Genomic DNA, 17685 nt, shown 5'->3' with positions numbered 1-17685 from the left:
AAAAGACAAAGACTTCACCAAAACTTCTGAAAGATCACTTGCCTACATAATTTGAGGAGGTCTACATTACAGTAATTCTAGAGTTTCTAGCCCCACTGGCCACAGTGGGACTGCTACATTTAAACTTATTTAGAAATAGGAAGGACTAGTCAGATGATTGATCACATTGCATGCAATACAGTGTTAATTTCAGTTTTACAGATCTCTCTGAATGCCAGAATGTGATGTATGGCTCCACAGTGTGTGAAATAAAATTTCTCTTAGAATCCTCAGTGTTTGCTGCCTTTTGTTGAGTTGTAGTGTAAGCTACAGGTTGATCTAGTCCCTTTGCTGAAGGAAGCTGACTACCATTCTTAGAACTGTCATCTTGTGATGCAAATAGTAGCACTTCCAGAAGGTGGCTAAAACTGCTACCTGTTCACACAGTGATCTAAGAGTCCTACCCAGAGTTCTGCAGTAAATTCCTACTCCCTGCTGACCTGCTGAATTTGGCCTACAAGCTTATGGCAGTAAGTGTTGTCTTGCATTTACTATAGATTTTTATGGAAGCTGAATATCCACCCCATTTTCCATGTTCCTCAGGGCTATAATCAGCTTATTTATTTTCCCACTCTGTGGGCTGGTGGTAAAAGGAGCAGACTCATAATCCCTTTTCACCTTACAGTTCTTCCTTTCCCCTCTTATCTAGTAGTGGTGCTTTCACTACCTCTATCAAAAATGGTAGGGAAGAAAACATAAAAAGCATCTGATCAGTGCTGGCTGGAATTTTTTGGATATTATATAAATGGTGCTATCACCCACTGGCCGAAAGCCCATACTGATAAAAATATCAAATGGAAACAGTCCACATCTTCTCTCAGGAACAGCACAACTGGGAGGATTCCAGAAACCACCTTGTCCCCCCTGGGAAATAGTACAACTACAGTGTACTCCTTTTATTATGTATGAGATTGTTTTAAAAATGGAGTCTATTGTTGTTCCACAACTTACACAGTTCAAAGTATGGTATTTAAGTGTGCATGAATTTGCAGAAATATTTTAAAAAGTATATTTTTTATCAGAAGAATATTTTCCTTCACTCATCCCTTCAGTCCCTAGAGGGTATGTTCATACTTGGTCATAGTATTCGTGAAGTCTACTGCAACTTAAAATCATACAAAAACTTGGGGTTTGACATATGCTGAAAGTCATTTAGCCCCACCAGAGAACAAAGCAGGGCCAAATTATAAGTCAGGTTACATTGCACAGTCATTTATCTGCTTGAGTTTTGAATATTTCCAGGAACTAGGAATTCTACAACATCTCTTGGAAACTGTTCCAGTGCTTAAATATGTGGATCTGTGTGTGTCCATGTGTGTGTGTGTATATATATATATATGTATATGTATATGTGTGTGTGTATATATATACAAATATATATATATAGCTGTTGCCTCTTGTCCTTTCATCATGAATCACTGAGAGGAGCTTCTTACACTTACCTGCAACTCTAGTTTGCACAGTGGAAGGCAAAAACTGTTGTCTCCTTTAGCCTTTTCTTCTTCAGACTCTTAAAACCCTAGTTCTCCAAAGTAAAGCACTTTTTGCTAGGTCCTTCTGATTCCTTCCGTCCATTCACTTATGTCAAATGTAGTCAGAAAAATGAGACAGAATCAGTCTGTATTTGCATGATCTACTATGATACTTATGCAACTCTGCTGGCTTTTTTCTTCTGATTCTGAGTGTATGTGAGGTAGAAAGCTCTAAAATGACTCATGATTTACCTGGGAGTAAAATCTAGTCTTCTGCTACTGACTGAAGTTTTCTGACAGATGAGCTATAAGTCTAGGTTTCAATGCCAAGTTTTAATGCCAAGTTACCCATTCTGTGGAAATTACTTTCTTTTCTTCTCTCTCTCTCTCTCTCTTTCTTTTTTTTTTTTTAATTTTTATTTTATCTTATTTGTCAACAGAGATTTACCATAAAAATTGAGCAGCTAGAGTGGTATCTGGACTGAGGAGCTTCAGACCTGCAAAGCTCTGAAGCTCTCATCATCTACCCCACTAGTTGTGGGGTAGCCAAAGTACTCAGGGTTTCTGCCTTTAGGATAGAAAGGGACATAATTCGTTGAGAAGAAAAAGAGAGTAACTGTGGGACCTTCTCATATCTGCTCTTCAAGTCTTAAGCAAGTTCTTTTTCTATTGCTGACTCAGTCTTATTTTCCAGGGTTTTTCAGTTCTGTCCTAAGGAAGCTTCTGAATTATGCACTGTCTGTACTCCAAACATGATTATGATAGTTGTACGTCATTGATCTTCAGAGGATCTAAAAATTGTATAGGACCTACACTGCCATTATATTAAGCACTATATGTTCCCTTGACAGCTTCCTTCTCACATTTTTCTGAAGGGTTTTCCTCATTTCTATCCTTTTTGCTTTGTATTATCTGAAAAACAATCCCTTCTTGACTGATGGGATGCTTCATCTGTATCAGATCTTAATTTCAGATAGGTGATGGATGTGAGGTTTTTTGTTCTTTATGTTGATTTTAGTGTCTTGTGGTAATTTCTCTATGCTGTTTGTGGGTTTATTCTTACATGCCATCTTCCACTTTTACCTGTGCACTCAATGCATTCAATTTCTGTTTTTAACCTTCGTGTTTGTACTGTTTAAAATGTATTTTTCTACTCTCTTAATATCCAGTAATAGCTAAATGTACGTAGCTGTAGTGTAGAAGGAAAACAATATCCTAAACTGAATATTTCTAAAATTTCTAAGGCTGTTAAAACATGAGTTTAGGGAAAAAAAAAGTTTTGCTGTCTTATTCTTCCATACCTACATGTATATGACTGTACACACAGACATACAGTGTCTGATTATTACATACCTACGCAGTGTCTTCTCCAAGAGTGTCTTAATTAGGGGAGGCAAATTGCACTGCTGGATTCTGATCCAAGAGCAATCCATAGGCCATGGATCAGACTTGTGTTATGAATGTGGTAGTATTATACACCTCAGACAATTGTAGGGGGGGTTGTTGTTTATTTTTCCTTCAGGGTAAGTTAGAAATTGCAGTGTACACTTTTGCTTAAACAGGGCATCATTGGTGTCTCCTCTGTAGTTTTCCATTTAAAAAAAAAATCATGTTGTTCAACAAGAAATTTTAGAAAGAAATACTCTATGGAAAAAAAACCAAATTAGTGATTACAGAAATTCCTTTTTTATACATATATTGTTAGTGTGCAGTGTCACAGATAATTTCCAGAGAAACTTACCTGGGCAGGAATTTTGTAGGTGGTTTTTTTCTTGTTTTGTTCTTTTTTGTTTGTTTGTTTGTTTTGTTTTTCAACACCTACTTTTAATGTGATATAATAATTTTGTACTACTCTGGATATGGGTTTTCTGTTTTCATTTCAATCAGCTCATTAGAGTTTATATTACTAGAATGCATATTATGAGTGTTAAAAATAATTTTTTTAAAAATCCCTGACTTTGCCCTCTGTGACTCTTTTCTATTGTTGAAAAATCTGGATTATGTGGAACTGCCTTTTAACTTTTTCAATGCTAATAAATTTTTTGCCCTTATTTTTACAGTTACTCAGAAATTTAGCTTTAATTTTAAAGTTGCAGAGTGCTTGTCAGAAATTATTGTAGATTTCTTTAAAGCAAAGACAGATCCTCTCTGAATAGAATTGAAAGAATAAAGGAAGTGAGCTTGGGTTGCAGGCTGAGTTATGTTTTCTCCTAGTATGTGGTATCAAGAAAGTTACTTTGCCTTCAGTGTCTCTTTTTGTCTTAAAAAAACCCCAAAACAAAATACCCAGAAACCCATACAAATATTTCTCATGTTTACTGATCAAGTAATTAGTTCTATATCTATAAGCAGCTTAAAATATTGTACCCAGCAAGTGCCCTGCATTCATTTTTATTTTCTAAGAATAATGGGTACTTCTAAATCAAATTCTACTTCATGTTAACTCAGATGACCTTGCTCTGTCTCCCTCAATTACCCTCAGATTCTTGTGTATAGGCTGCAGCTTGTTCACCGAAAAGTTTTCTTTTGGACCATAGTTTTAATTCTTATTTATGGAATTTCTTGCAGTCTGTTTTCTTGAAATCCAAAAGACCACAATCTTGAAAGATAATAGATTGGGAATGCTGAGGGGAAAACATTATATTACAATGAAATTCATATTGTGTTGTCACTATTAATGGAACACAACTTAATAATGCCTAAAATGCGTATTAATCTATTGTCAGCAAAATGTATGAAGATAATAAAGGCTTTGATTCTTTTGGAGTAAGACAAATTGTATCTGTGATAAACATAGCAAAAATTTTTAGTTGGCATTCCAGCAAACAAAACCAAAACTATTTTAAAGAACACTTGGTACCAATACCTCAGGAAAAATTAACTAGAAAAATGCATACTTAGATATCAGAATAAATATTTAATTTTGAAAATTTGTTATATCTGACAGCACCCAAAATCCTATGTGAATGACAGTGATTATTGAAAATGGACCCTAAGGGATGCTCAGATTGCCCAGCTGTAGCTTCCTACAAGTCACATACTTAATCTGAATGCCTCTTTACGCAGAGGCAAAGACAGGCACCCCAAAGAGCAATTAATCCCACCTATTTTTCAGATTAAATGTATCTAGAGATATCTGACACTGACTATAAGGGGTGTCCAGTGGTTAAGTACATCCAGATGCCTCCCTTTCATCCAGCTCACTGTAAATGTGTTACTGACGTACAGCTAAGAGGAACTGCACGAGTACTTTGTTGTGATTACCATAGCTGCGTAGGACCTTAAAGCTGAGAAAATACCAAGGAAAATCTGATAGTAGTGGACAAACTGTTAGTGTAATTTGGGTGAAATATTTTACATTTAAGGGCCCTTTTTGCTTTACATTCCTGATTGCAAATTTGCTTTTCTCATATTATTACCAAAAGTATTGTTGCCATAGCAGCAAGTTTCTGCTTTTGAAGAAAACAAAGGACAGTGTAACATACAGAAAATAAGCATAAACGTTCTGGTAGGGAGAGGGTACTTAAAAAAAGGTACTTATAGAAAGTATGTTTATAGATGAAATTAATTTGTGTCATTTACCTTCTGCCAAATGCAATTATAATAGTGGTGAGGGTATGTTTTCTACCAGGGTAGAGCAAGTACCACACAGGACAACCTTGACTTCTTGCTCAGAAGACAGGATACAAGACACAGTTCATTTATATCTCCTGAAAAGAAGATTTAGCACAGATTACAAGTGGAATAAATGCTAAAATTCAGCTACCTTCTGTGCTATCCCATGGCTAACTGGTGTTAGTATGGCTGGTCACCTTTGCTATGCTCTCATTTTCATACCATCTATCCCTTGTACTAGATGACAGACACAGAGCCATATACATTTGCCAAGTACAATTGAAAGGAGATTGTGAAATGGAAGATCTGATCTTGATCTAGAAGAAGAAATCGGATTTGAATCACTTGAGTTTTATGGGGAAAGTGAGTTTTCTAGAAAGGACAATTCCAATTAATGTGAAAACTTGGAAATGGAGGATGGAATACACTGTGAAAAGAGTGGAGCCATTGATAACACTTGGAATTCCAGTTATAGTTAGGCAGTCGCCACACCTATTACTGCATACCAGTGTTAGTCTGATAGGACCTGTTCTAGGCTTATTTGTGACTTTCCATATGTTGCAGTGATCCTCAGTCTTGTAGAATTACACAAGCCAAGAACAACACTAAAATTAATCCTTAGAGTAACTTATCTCCCGTCCTTCATAAACCATTCAGAACACTTTGCTCTTTTGCATTGGTTACTGTTACCTGTTAGCTCATGTGGTGATGTTGATCTGAAACATTTGCCTCTGAGATGATTTCATCAGTCATACTTTAATATCTTGTCAGTATGTGCTTACTTTGTTACTCCACAGTTGGTTTTACTCAAATTGAAACTTTAAGAAAAAACAGAAAGGAAAAAGTAGACCAGAAGAAACCTATCATTTGCAAGGGGAACTGTACTAGCAAGTGCAATTGTGTTACTTTGCTTATTTCAGTTCTCAAACTATAACTTGACCTATGTGCAGCTCCAACAAAATATTCAGGCATCCACATCTTAGTCAGTCTCCTTAGATTAATGAGAATGGAGCATATTCACAAATCTGTCTTGACTTTGTTCCCATGCCTTTCCTTGACAATGTTTATGAACGATGAAGATCAGGTATAGCAGGTTCCCTGTCCATTTGTGTGGAATACTGTTGGGAGGTCCTTTGTAGGAGTAGCCCCTTAGTCCCAGGCAGGAGTGCAGTCTGAATGATGGTCAGAAGAGCTCAGGCACAGCAGACATCAGAAGGTTTGATCAGAAGGCTTACAAGACTTTATTCAAGATAGTTAACAGACAGTTCCACATAGCTCATAGTAGTAGTAGTAGAAGAAGTAGTTCCTAGAAGTTCATATTAGATCTAACTCTCAGTAACATCCTCACCCTTTATGCCCTCTCACATCCAACATGCCACTACATTATTGGTTAACCAATTCAACTTACATACACTACAGCCTCTCATTGGTCACAAGCCACCACGCACACTCCAGGTAGCTTACCTCTTAATGCACTTACGCTCACCCCTACAGTCCTTGCTCCCTTCACAATTGTGTATTCATTTTCCAGCAGATGCCCTGCAGATGTATAGCAGGTGGAGACTAAAGGTCCCAAGTTACTAATTCCATTAATTGTGTATCTTGCTTAAAATACCACAAGTGTTTCCAGTAGACAAGAAATTACTGTGTTGACCTGGAACTGAACTCTTATCTACCCACTTTACCCGGAGAGCACAGGATACCTTGAATCTGTGGATCAGTACATACAGTGAGGCTGAACCAAAGTAGATGTTGTTTGAGGGAAAAGTGAGTCCCTCTCTTTCTTCAAGAAGCCTGGCGTTTTAGAAAAGGTTTGTGCTGTGAAATTGTCTAGATGTCCACTGTGGGCATCATTATGGTTTCCTGAAACATAATGTAAGCTCTCTAGAGTGCACGAAGAAACTATCCAGTATGCATATATGGGTTTTGAACAACTCTAAGAAGCGCATTTTTCTATCAAATCTTTTATTTGGGTTCTTGGTTACACCACCCTGTAGGACTCCCTGTGTGATGTAGATGGTACTACATCAGCGGACCATCATCATGGGCTGAAATTTCAGGCCTGTGCCTTCTTCTGACAACTGAACTTTCATTGGATTAATGCCACTTTCTTTGTAAAGCTGTCTTCCACAGACTGTTTGATACTGTATGTTTGAGGCTAACTCTTTAAAATTCCTCTTTTCTTAATTTCATGGTCTGCTTCTTACCATGTAAAGCTTTGGCAATCATTTTCCTATTATTAAAGGACATTTCCCAGTTTATTTTCACAGGTCAAAAGAATTTCTTTCAGTTGAAAATAATGAATAAATGGCATTTTCCAGGAGACTTGTGCACATAAGCATTCTTTACTGAGTAGCATGATGATTTCATTATCTGTGTTTAATTTTAGGTTGTCTTCAAGACACAGAGATGCCACCTCAGACACCTGGTTGGTGTTTTTTTGTTTATGTGGGTAGATATTCTTCTAGAATAAATGCTCATTTTAGCAAACTGCAAGCTCTATCTAGACATCTCAACCTTCCTTTTTGAGAATCTTATTTTTTCTCCGAAATAAATAGATTTCTCAAACTTTTATAAATGTAACCACTTCTCCCAAAATTTCCACGTGTTCCTGAGATGACTTTTCACAAACTAGTGCTTCAGAAGCTCTGCCAGGATTTTGTGTTAAAGATCTAGCAAATAATAAAGCTAACAACTCCTGAGGGGTTTTTGACTGGGTTTGAACTGATCTTGTAAAACAGAAGGTATCAGATTTCTACAGTATTGTTTTGGAAAAAATGTATTATTTCAGTCACAATGAGTTCAGGGGTTTGAGTTGTTTATTTGTTTTGGTTTTTTGAGATGGTTTTGTTTGGCTTGTTGTTATCATTATTTAGTTTTTCTGATGCTGGAGTTTTTTATGATGTGATGCTGGCTTCTGGAGGGTGAGTTTTTCACTGATAAGAATAGCAAGAGAATTAAGAGTTCCTAAAGAAACTTATCAGTATCTTTTCAGGTATTCATCTACCATTTGTGATGGTAACTCTGCTTCTCAGTGATGTTAATTTTCAGTTGTAAACACCGTAGCTTCTCCTTTCCCAACCCATAGTTTGAGTCATTAATGGAACTGGAAAGTGTGAATGAATGCCACAGCTAAAGAATGTTTCACAGTTTGCTTCTGCTTTTCTATCACTTTATGGTGCTACTTTTATGAAATTACAATAATCCTATGGGGTTTTTTCAGACATAAAAAACTTTCTACCTTGTGAAATTTTTTCTGCTACTAGGCAGGAATTTTTTGCAAGTTGTCTCCAGTGGAAGCAAACAGATTTAGGTATATTTGTGCAGTTCCATAAATTGCCTTCTCATTGTCATGTGATTTAGTTAATACCGTTTATTTTTCCTCCTCTACTGATTAGAATTTATTTAGAAAAAGAGAGAAATTACGTAATTAAATATGTGTAAATTTAACAACATCAAAATAATCTTTGTCTTAGGAGTGGTATTTTTTTCCTGAAGCATCTGTGTAAAGTATGTAAAAGAAAACACCAGCTTTTCGTGCAGTACTTTTCAGATAACTGTATGAATAACAGTTCTACTTATGTAATGAAACCTGTCATTTTCTCTACTAGTGCCAAGTGGAAATCAAAATGACTAAATGACACTTAAATTCAATTCAACAAAAGAGAAATATAAGGGATAAATAGCAAATGAATGGTCAATAACCTAAAATCAAAATGGATAATGCATTATGTACCTTTCTAAAGAAACTGTAGTAATTTTTTTGAACAGATGATAATCTCTTTTTGTTCTTGTAAACTGCAAGAAATCAGACCACTGGAGGGAAAAAAAAAAACCCCAAACAAAATCAGAGCCTTTTATACTCTCTCCTCGTGTGCTTCCTGAATTAGAAATACTAGGGGACTAAACTTGAATTAAATTTCAAATTGATTGAACTGGAACAAGAATATCTAACTATAAATTTATGTTGACCTCCTTCCAGTTGATTTTAATAAGGTAGCTTTTATTTGCTTGTCTGAAATTGAACAGCAGTAAGAGAATGGCAGAAAAGTTAGATCGTGAGGAGGAATTCCCTGGTCACTCTCCCTCAGTGTTTTACATTGCCCAGTTATTTGCATTGATCTGATCTCTTCTGTGTATACTGTTTAGGGCTAGGACATCTTCAGCTATGTGAAGCATTGGTGCCAGACCATACATACTAGAAAGTATTTTGAGCATAGCTATCATTCATATGTCTTGTGCCATCTAAGAGTTTTAAAATTATTTGCAGAATGTTATTATTCTAAGCTAAAAATATTTGCTCTGAAATGACTTTAAATTAGTTATACAAGTTGCCAAAATCACAATAGAAACATACTAAATAAAACCAGTATTATTAGGAATTCAAATGGTGCATTTCTCATCTGGCAGATGTGTGAAGTATATTCTGAAGCTATTTTCTATCTTCCAAAATAATGGACAGTTTATCTTCTTTGCATTAGCATAAAATCTTTTATTATTTCTGAAAACCTGAATTCTATATAGCTCTAACAACCTTGATGTCTATAAGGTGGAGAATATAATGCCCCTCTCTTGTGATTTTCCACTTTACATTGCTGCAAAGTCTGACATTATTGGTTTCCAGTTCAGAGCCAACACCTGCAGAAGCGGCTGAATGTCTGTGAGGTTATTTCAGCTTACCAGCCTCTTCAATCAGCTATTCAGTAGTATATTTAGGAGCAAAAAAACATATTTAAAGATGTAGTTAATGAATCACTATCCAAGTGCCTAACTCCTAATAATTTGTGAATTGTTAAAGCAGTATTTTTTAAAACATGAGCCCATGTTCATAAACGAGTATGTCAGTAACTACATATTGGAAAATCCTACTTTTTTAGAGAAGTAAATAAGTAAAATAATCTCCAATACACCTAATTTCAATCCATACAGGAAATAATGTATAAATGAGAAAATTTTTCATGGGGAGGGGGCAAGGGAAGGCATTACATATTTAAATAATAAAAAGATTTTAAAAGCACTGCATTTACCTGATATATTGTGCAACTTGTTCTTCCTAGTGCAGAGAATTTTAAACTTCTAGGAGTCATGGTTGCATTAGTTATTTCTAAGTGTTTTCTTTCCTGTTCCATCACAGTGTTCAAGTGTTTTTTTGTGGTATGTGGTTTCTTCTTTTAATAGCACTTTCCTTCTTCAGCAAGGACTCCTGTCTTCCCTTTTATTTGTCCTGGAGACAGACTACTTGGGTGAAAATCAGACTTGATGATGGTGCAGGAGTCTTATGTAACAATATGTTTCTCAATTAAACTGTTTCTAGATTTTATATTCCTAGCTGTTTTACTCTTTCAGTCAATATGACTTCTAACAACATGCTTGGATAAAACTTCTATTTAAACACTCAGAGGATGTTTACCTACAGCAAGGTAGAGTTAACCCATACTTTTTCCTAAACAAAAAAGTAGTGACCTATTGAAATCTGAAAAAAATTGGAACCTTAAGCATTAAATTATCACAAACATTTTTGTAATGTGCAGATGGACTATTAGTGTGTGGGTTTTATTTTATCCATTTATTAGTGGTTTACATCACCATTAAGTTACTACATGATTGCTGAATGTGAAGAATATTCCCCTTCTCACAGGATAAATGAAATACATGAAGAATTTGGCTACCCGATTAACATACTCTTAGAAAGATCTTAAAAAGGTACAGTGGTTACCATATAAAAATTCATGGAAAAGTTTTCAGTTCCAACTGAACAGTTTGTTTCATTTTCTTTCTTTTCTCAACTAGCCAGCAAGGGTCTATTCATCATCATAGACAAAAAATGGCATTTTTCCGAATACTTTGTATAACTGGGAAGAAATTGTTCTTTTTCTTATTGACTGTGTCATAGAGGATTTGTCCTTTACTGTAAAGCATTTTAATGCTATTTTTTCTTCCTCCAAATGCTACCTCATGGTTCACTGATGCAGCAACCCATGTGTGTAGGCTGGGTTTCTTCAAGTGCAGTGTCTGAATGGATTTCTAAGATTCTCTTTGTGCTTTGACTTTGAGTACTCACCTCAATCCTACTGTGCATTTGGTGAGTGGTTTTGGGGTAGCTTTTAATAATTCATAATTTCAACATCCTCAGTGAGTAGTATGTTTTAATAGAGGAGTGCTTAGTATGGCAAATTTGTTAGTATTTTTTCTCTGCATATTTTACTATATTCTGTGCACTATCACATTTTAAAGACACTTTAGATCTGCAGGATAGTAAAATGTATGAGGTTTGGGGATTTTTTTTAATTTCATATTGCACTAGTATGTAATACCTATTTCCCTGTGTCATAAAAAATTAATTTCATACTTCATGCTTAATTAGGCAATCCACAATCCTGTTGCAAAATAGTTTTATTTCCTAGTTAAAAACTTTAATTGTCTCCAGATACGGAGTGCCCAGTTAGAGTAACTAAGGCAAAAAACCCTATTTATTAATTTAATAAATCTTGTAAAAGTTCTCCTTTTGCTCTATTAGGTACTCTTTTATTGTAATTTATGTGACTGACTGTGACCTGGTGTAATATCTGCTTAGCAAATAGCAACAGTAGGGTTGAACAGGTTTTGTACACAGGTTGGTTGGATACTCACTTTGAATGTTTATAATGTGTTGTGGTTCACTTACATGCTGTGCTTTTGCTACATGAATGAATTTTTTTAGCACAGAGACAATTGAATAATGAATAGCACATTCTGTGGGCTTATTTACAACCCTTGCTTCAATTGCATTTTACAAAAAGTAAATGCTAAATGCATATTCACACTGTATAACTTCAGGCATATAAAAGTAATATCTGTATTACGAGCTGCTCTGAATATTGTCAGATAAGATGATAAAGCAGAAGGGTTTGTAATTGTATTCTGGACTTTTTATTGAAACTATTAAACATTTATACTAAGCACAGAAGAGAAGGAAATACAAAGCTTGTAGGATAATAGAGAAGAGAAATATTGAGTAAACTACCAAAACATTAAGGTTGTTAGTGAATTTAATTAAAGTAAACCATTTTCGGCGGAGAGAAAGGACTTCACCAGCAAGCTTATGAAGTTTATGGTGAAGACATTTTATTACACAAAGCACACAGTTTATATAGGGTTAGGACTACAGCTTATTGGCTAAAAGAGTTACACACCACCACGCTAGAAACTTCAATCGGTTAAAGCCTATCTCTCACAAGTCCCATGTTTATATTATTTCATCCTGGCTGTTTTCGTGCCCCTGCAGAGTCCTGTGAATTCCTACTATGTGAATTCTTGGGGAGTAACCTCCTCCCTACCAGCCAGCAGCAGCTGAGCTCTTTGCTGCTTCTGACTGATAGCTGTCTCACAGGGTTTTTCTATAGATCTGAATTGCTCACTTTTGATTTTACTGTAACAACATTTAATAACCTCAATTGAAACCCTTTATCTACAGTGTGTAAAGCACTCACAATATTTTGGACTGTTTATAAGCTTTTCTCATTTCCTCTGCATTAGAAATTAGTAGCCTTTTAACAAGATTTTAATGAATCTCAACAATCCTTTAAAGAAGATAGAATAGAAAGAATTAACTAAGTATCTACCTGAAACTAGGATTTAATATGTAGAATTACTTTATGACACTTCATAATACTGACATGGCACAGAAGATGATCAAATCCCACTGCTGACTCAACAGTGCCAAATCCACCAGTAAACCATGTCCTTAAGTGCCACATCATCTTGTCTTTTAAATACCTCCAGGGATGTTGCCTCAACTGCTGTTCCAATGCCTGAACCATGCTATGGCACTGTCTAGTTCATCTGGACCTTGTGCCTTACAGCTTTTTCAAGGCTACACATACCTGCTTATGAAGATATTAAGACAGTATAGTGATTATGAGCAAAGATAAAAAATTCGGATCTTGCTCTAATACAAGGAGTTTTTCAATACCTAGAAAACTTGACTTGCATGTATTTTAACATGAAAAACTGCCTTTATTATAATTATTTCATGGACACCCTTTGGAGAGCAGCACAAAGGTAATGTACTACCGCTTCGTAAATAACAAATTCTCTTTGTAGTGTCATCAATACAGTCACTTAATCAACTTTAAAAAAAAAAAAACTATGAAAAATTATTTGAAGCACTTCATCAAAACCCCAGTATGGTTGAAGGAGCTCTGCACATTTTTAAAAAATTATACTTCATCCCCTGGACCATATCTGTCAACAGTCATTATTAAAAACATATCAAAAATAATTCAAAGTTTTTTTAGATGCTGCAAAATTCATCTCCTCTGTCTCATATCCTTGCCATATCTTATATCCCATTTGTAACTTAGACCAGCTGACAAAAAATTTGGTGAACTGCACTTCATTAGTAATTAGTTGTTAGTGCATTATTAATAAGATTTTTTCTCTGTCAGATGGTTACTTCTTTAAATAGTACAGCAAACCTTTTGTGTAAATGGAGCTTTCTAAATGTATCTTAATAAGTCAGTTTTACTAAGCTTGTTTTCTTACACTTACCTAAGCAGAGGATATTGACATTTGTTGACATCTGTTCTCTAACTCTCCTGTTCTCAGCTAAAATACCATTTTTACTGTTATGTTTTGAGGACTCTACTTCTGGACCAGAATGAAAGGAGTGTTGGTTCCTGTAACTGTGATTTGCAGAAGGAGACTGAAATGAAAGATCTCATTGTATGTGGAGGAGCTGTGGGAAGAGGAGTGGTTTGCAGCAGAGTTGCAAAAAGTGCCAAAGGTGATTTTGCAGCAGGTCTTCTCTGGGCTGTGAAGAGGTGGTGGTGGGCAGGTTATCTATTGCAATGCAGAGCAGGGATCCTCTGCTTAGACTTGTCTCCATATCTGGGTTCTTGTGAGTCAGGGAAGGCTCCACTGGCTTAGAGTGCTCACTGGACTCATTTTGGGCTGTGCCCAGCAGACAGGAGCCTGTTAGGGAGAGGCAGCCAGGGTGGGAGCAGGAGCTCTGGTGTGCTGCACCCTTTATCTGCTCTCACCTCACTAGTGAAGTTCCTGATTTCTGGTGAGGAGTTAATGACTGTGTCAACATCTGACACTCTCATTCAGTATTCACAAGGGCAGAAACCTTGCTTAGTAAGAGTAAGCACTGTGCAAAGACTGAATCTGAGACTATCTTACGAATTTATAAGCCAATACAGTAGAATAGTATTGAGTTTATACTCATAGGTACCAATAAATAGTTCTTAAAGGTTTTGGGGTCATGGATTGTGGAATATAGGCTTTTCCATGTTCAAGTATCAAAGAGAAGAATGAGAAGGGACTTCTCAGAATGAATGTTTTTGTACTGTGCTACACCTCTGGGGATGTGGCATTTTGGGACTTGGGATAGTATTAGCTTAGCATCCCAAGGGCATGGAAGGAAGCCCAGAGGGAATGCAGACATTTTCCATCTAGATTAGGTCCCTGCTGTATTTCAGTAGAAGATCATCATCCTTCTGCTTAACTCTTCATGTCTGCTACTATTTTATTGAGCAAGAATTTTTAGGCATGGAAGCTTTCCAGTATAAGTCAACCACAAATACACCTACAAGCTTTTCAAACTTTGTCAGCAGTTTCACAAAGGATAACTTATTTATTTCAAAAGAGGCTTAACTATTTAAAAGCTATTTTTTTCCCCCAGCTACCAATTAGAGATGTCTATTTCTCCATTCTTAGCAGCCCTCTTATATATTTTAACAGAGATTACTGTTATTACCCAGTGGTCTGTGCAGAAGTTTTTCATATAGACAGCATCCCACTTTCCAAGCCATATACAGTGTTTCAATGAAAACCTCTGTCAAGGGCAAGACCCTGTTATTTTCCACCTTCATACCACATGTGCAATGGACATTATTCAAAAATTTAAACAGTGATCAAATAATTTTCCTTTGTCCTATATAAATATACTGTATATGTGTGGAGAGTCATGGCTTTGGCCACAATTAAGCTTTCCATAATATTTTCTGTATTCAGCTTCCTGAGTAAAACATTTATCAGAGAGGACTCCTGGTAACTCTCTAAACTGTACAGATAGTCACTTTTTAAACAAATAATGAGGGAGAGTGTCTTTTGTTATAGTTTAGTAGATGTTCTTTTTAAATTATACATAACATGACAGTTACAATTTTCTTTTTGATGCAGTTGATTATGTTTAGCAATGACCTTTAAAAGTTCTCATCATGGTACATTTTAGTTGCTGCTTCTAATCCTGCAGAAAAAAAAACCCCTAAGCTAAAAATGTCTCACTAAAAATACACCTAATAATATTATAAATAACATAAGAGATAACTTTGGCCTTTTCCAAAGCTCTTAACCTGTGAAACCATAGACTGCATATGGTATTACTATGCAGAAACTCCAGGTTTTGCCAGAGTCCTTAAGAAAAATAAAGGAAATAGAGCACTGATATTCATGGCATGCAAAATTTAGGAGAATTTGTACAAAATATGTCACTTCATAAGGCTTCAGCTCTTTATCTTAGTCAGAGAAGAGCAGTAAAGAGTAAAATTGTTCCTTTTTTTCCTATTTATGTTACTTATTTAGATAACATTTTCTGAAATACAATAATAGACTAGAGAGGCATACTCTAAATGTTGTTCCTGATTATGGCAAGAAGAACATTTCAGCACAGTTTATTAGTTAGAGTTAATTGAACTATTAATATAAGTATCTAATATTCTTCATAGTTTTCAGTTGGTAGGCTTCCAATTTGGCTCTCCATTCCACTTTGCAGTGCAGTTTCATCAATTCAAGTGTTGTCTTGACAACGGAGGGGGTCAGACTCAACTAGTTCAAAGCAACTTGACACAGTGTCACTTCTAACTCAGTTTGTGTTTGAAAAGAAAAGTATTTCAAGGTCCCTTTTTTGCATTCAGATTTGTGTGAGTAATGTTTGTTAGGTTATCAGTCCGGTGCTGCCTTGCAGACAGTAATCCAAAAATAATAACTGAGAAAGATGTCTCAGTGAACATCAGTGAACAGCACGAGTGATGATCATTATTTAACAACTAAATTCAGGTTCTCTGTTTTCTGTTTTACAAAAATCCATATTTGTGCAGTTTGATTTTGACAGTATGGTAATAAAAAAAATAGGTAAAATGATTTAATTTTTGGTGAAAGACAACTGTGAATCAAAAATAGTCTTCTGTTGAATATTATCTCCAGTATGCAGCAAACTTGTTTTTGAAAAATTGTTTAGAGCTGAAATTCAAGAAACTGAGTTGGAGGGATTAAAAGAGGGCCACATGTAGCTTTTGTTGGCTTACAAATCAGACTGTGTCCTAATTAGATGAATAATTAAGTTACCTAAGTAGAAACAGACTTACATGACTGATACAGCTCCTAATGAAGTACTAAGGGTCCATTGGTTTCAGCTTAATAAGGGAGGTTTGGTCTTACACTTGATATTCAGAAAGATTTTATTTGCAGTGTTATTGAATTTTACCTTCATATGGCTTCTCTGAACTTTCACAACAAAATTATTGCCTGTCTCAAAGTTGCTGGAAAAGAAACAGTCTTCAGGCAAGGTTCCGAGTGCTATAAATGTAGTTCTCTCCTGTTTAGGGGCAAAGTGCTCTCAGTGTCCATAACTTCCCATGGCCCAAGAAAGAGATAATGTTACTTTTAATGCTAATTTCTAGGATGGGAAGTAGTTGATGTTTGTTGTCAATGTCGGTTTCCTCTTCCTTTTAGCTCCCACACTGAAAGTTCTGAACATTTCCCTTCTTTCATCCAGTGCACATGATTTTCCTTAATCTGTTGTAGAAAACCCATAGAAAGGATGCCCTATATCCTTTTGTATGGTACAATTTGAGGGTGCATATTCTTTTGGAGAGGAACACTGCTTTTAAGGATTACAACGTAGTGTGAAAGCAGCAACACAGTCAGCTCTGATGTTCCCAAAGAGTGTGTGGAGTATTTGGATCTTGTCATTAGAAAACAGACACTGCTTGTTGCCCAAGTGGAACTCTGCAGCCACTCTCCATCTGTTTAAAAAAAAAGGTTTAGATTGGAAGCATGGAATGCATGACCTAATACCAAAAGTCTGAATGTTATAATAAGGTTTAAATTTTGTATCTCAAACTGTAGACTGAATTTAGGCTAGGAATGAATGGCACAGCTGCCATTAACATGCATGGGATTTTTGTTTTTCTTTTTGATTACTGGAACTTATCCCTCTGGTTCACATGGTCTGCTGTTTCATGATTGGAAAGAGTTCTCAGTCTCTGCTTATCCACCAATAGTGGCCAACTAATTTCCACTAATGACAACTCTCAAATCGTCCTTCGCAATTTTTTAATGTTATATATTTTTTGGCCTTGGGCCTTGAAAACCATACACCAAACTGACTGTAAATTAGCTTTAGAGTAAAGAACAAAATATTGCATAGAAATATGACCCTGCAGTAATTAACAAGGTGCCCCAGAGGGTTCCATGTATTATGATACTCCTTTCTCTTCAGACACATTCGTGGTCCTTGTGATTCCTTGTAGATTATAGTGTTGCTTTATGCAGTTGACTTTGCAGTCTGCATTAG

Source organism: Pithys albifrons, chromosome 9 (assembly GCF_047495875.1).
Source record: "Pithys albifrons albifrons isolate INPA30051 chromosome 9, PitAlb_v1, whole genome shotgun sequence".
Taxonomy (NCBI): domain Eukaryota; kingdom Metazoa; phylum Chordata; class Aves; order Passeriformes; family Thamnophilidae; genus Pithys; species Pithys albifrons.
This window is presented reverse-complemented; position numbering follows the sequence as displayed.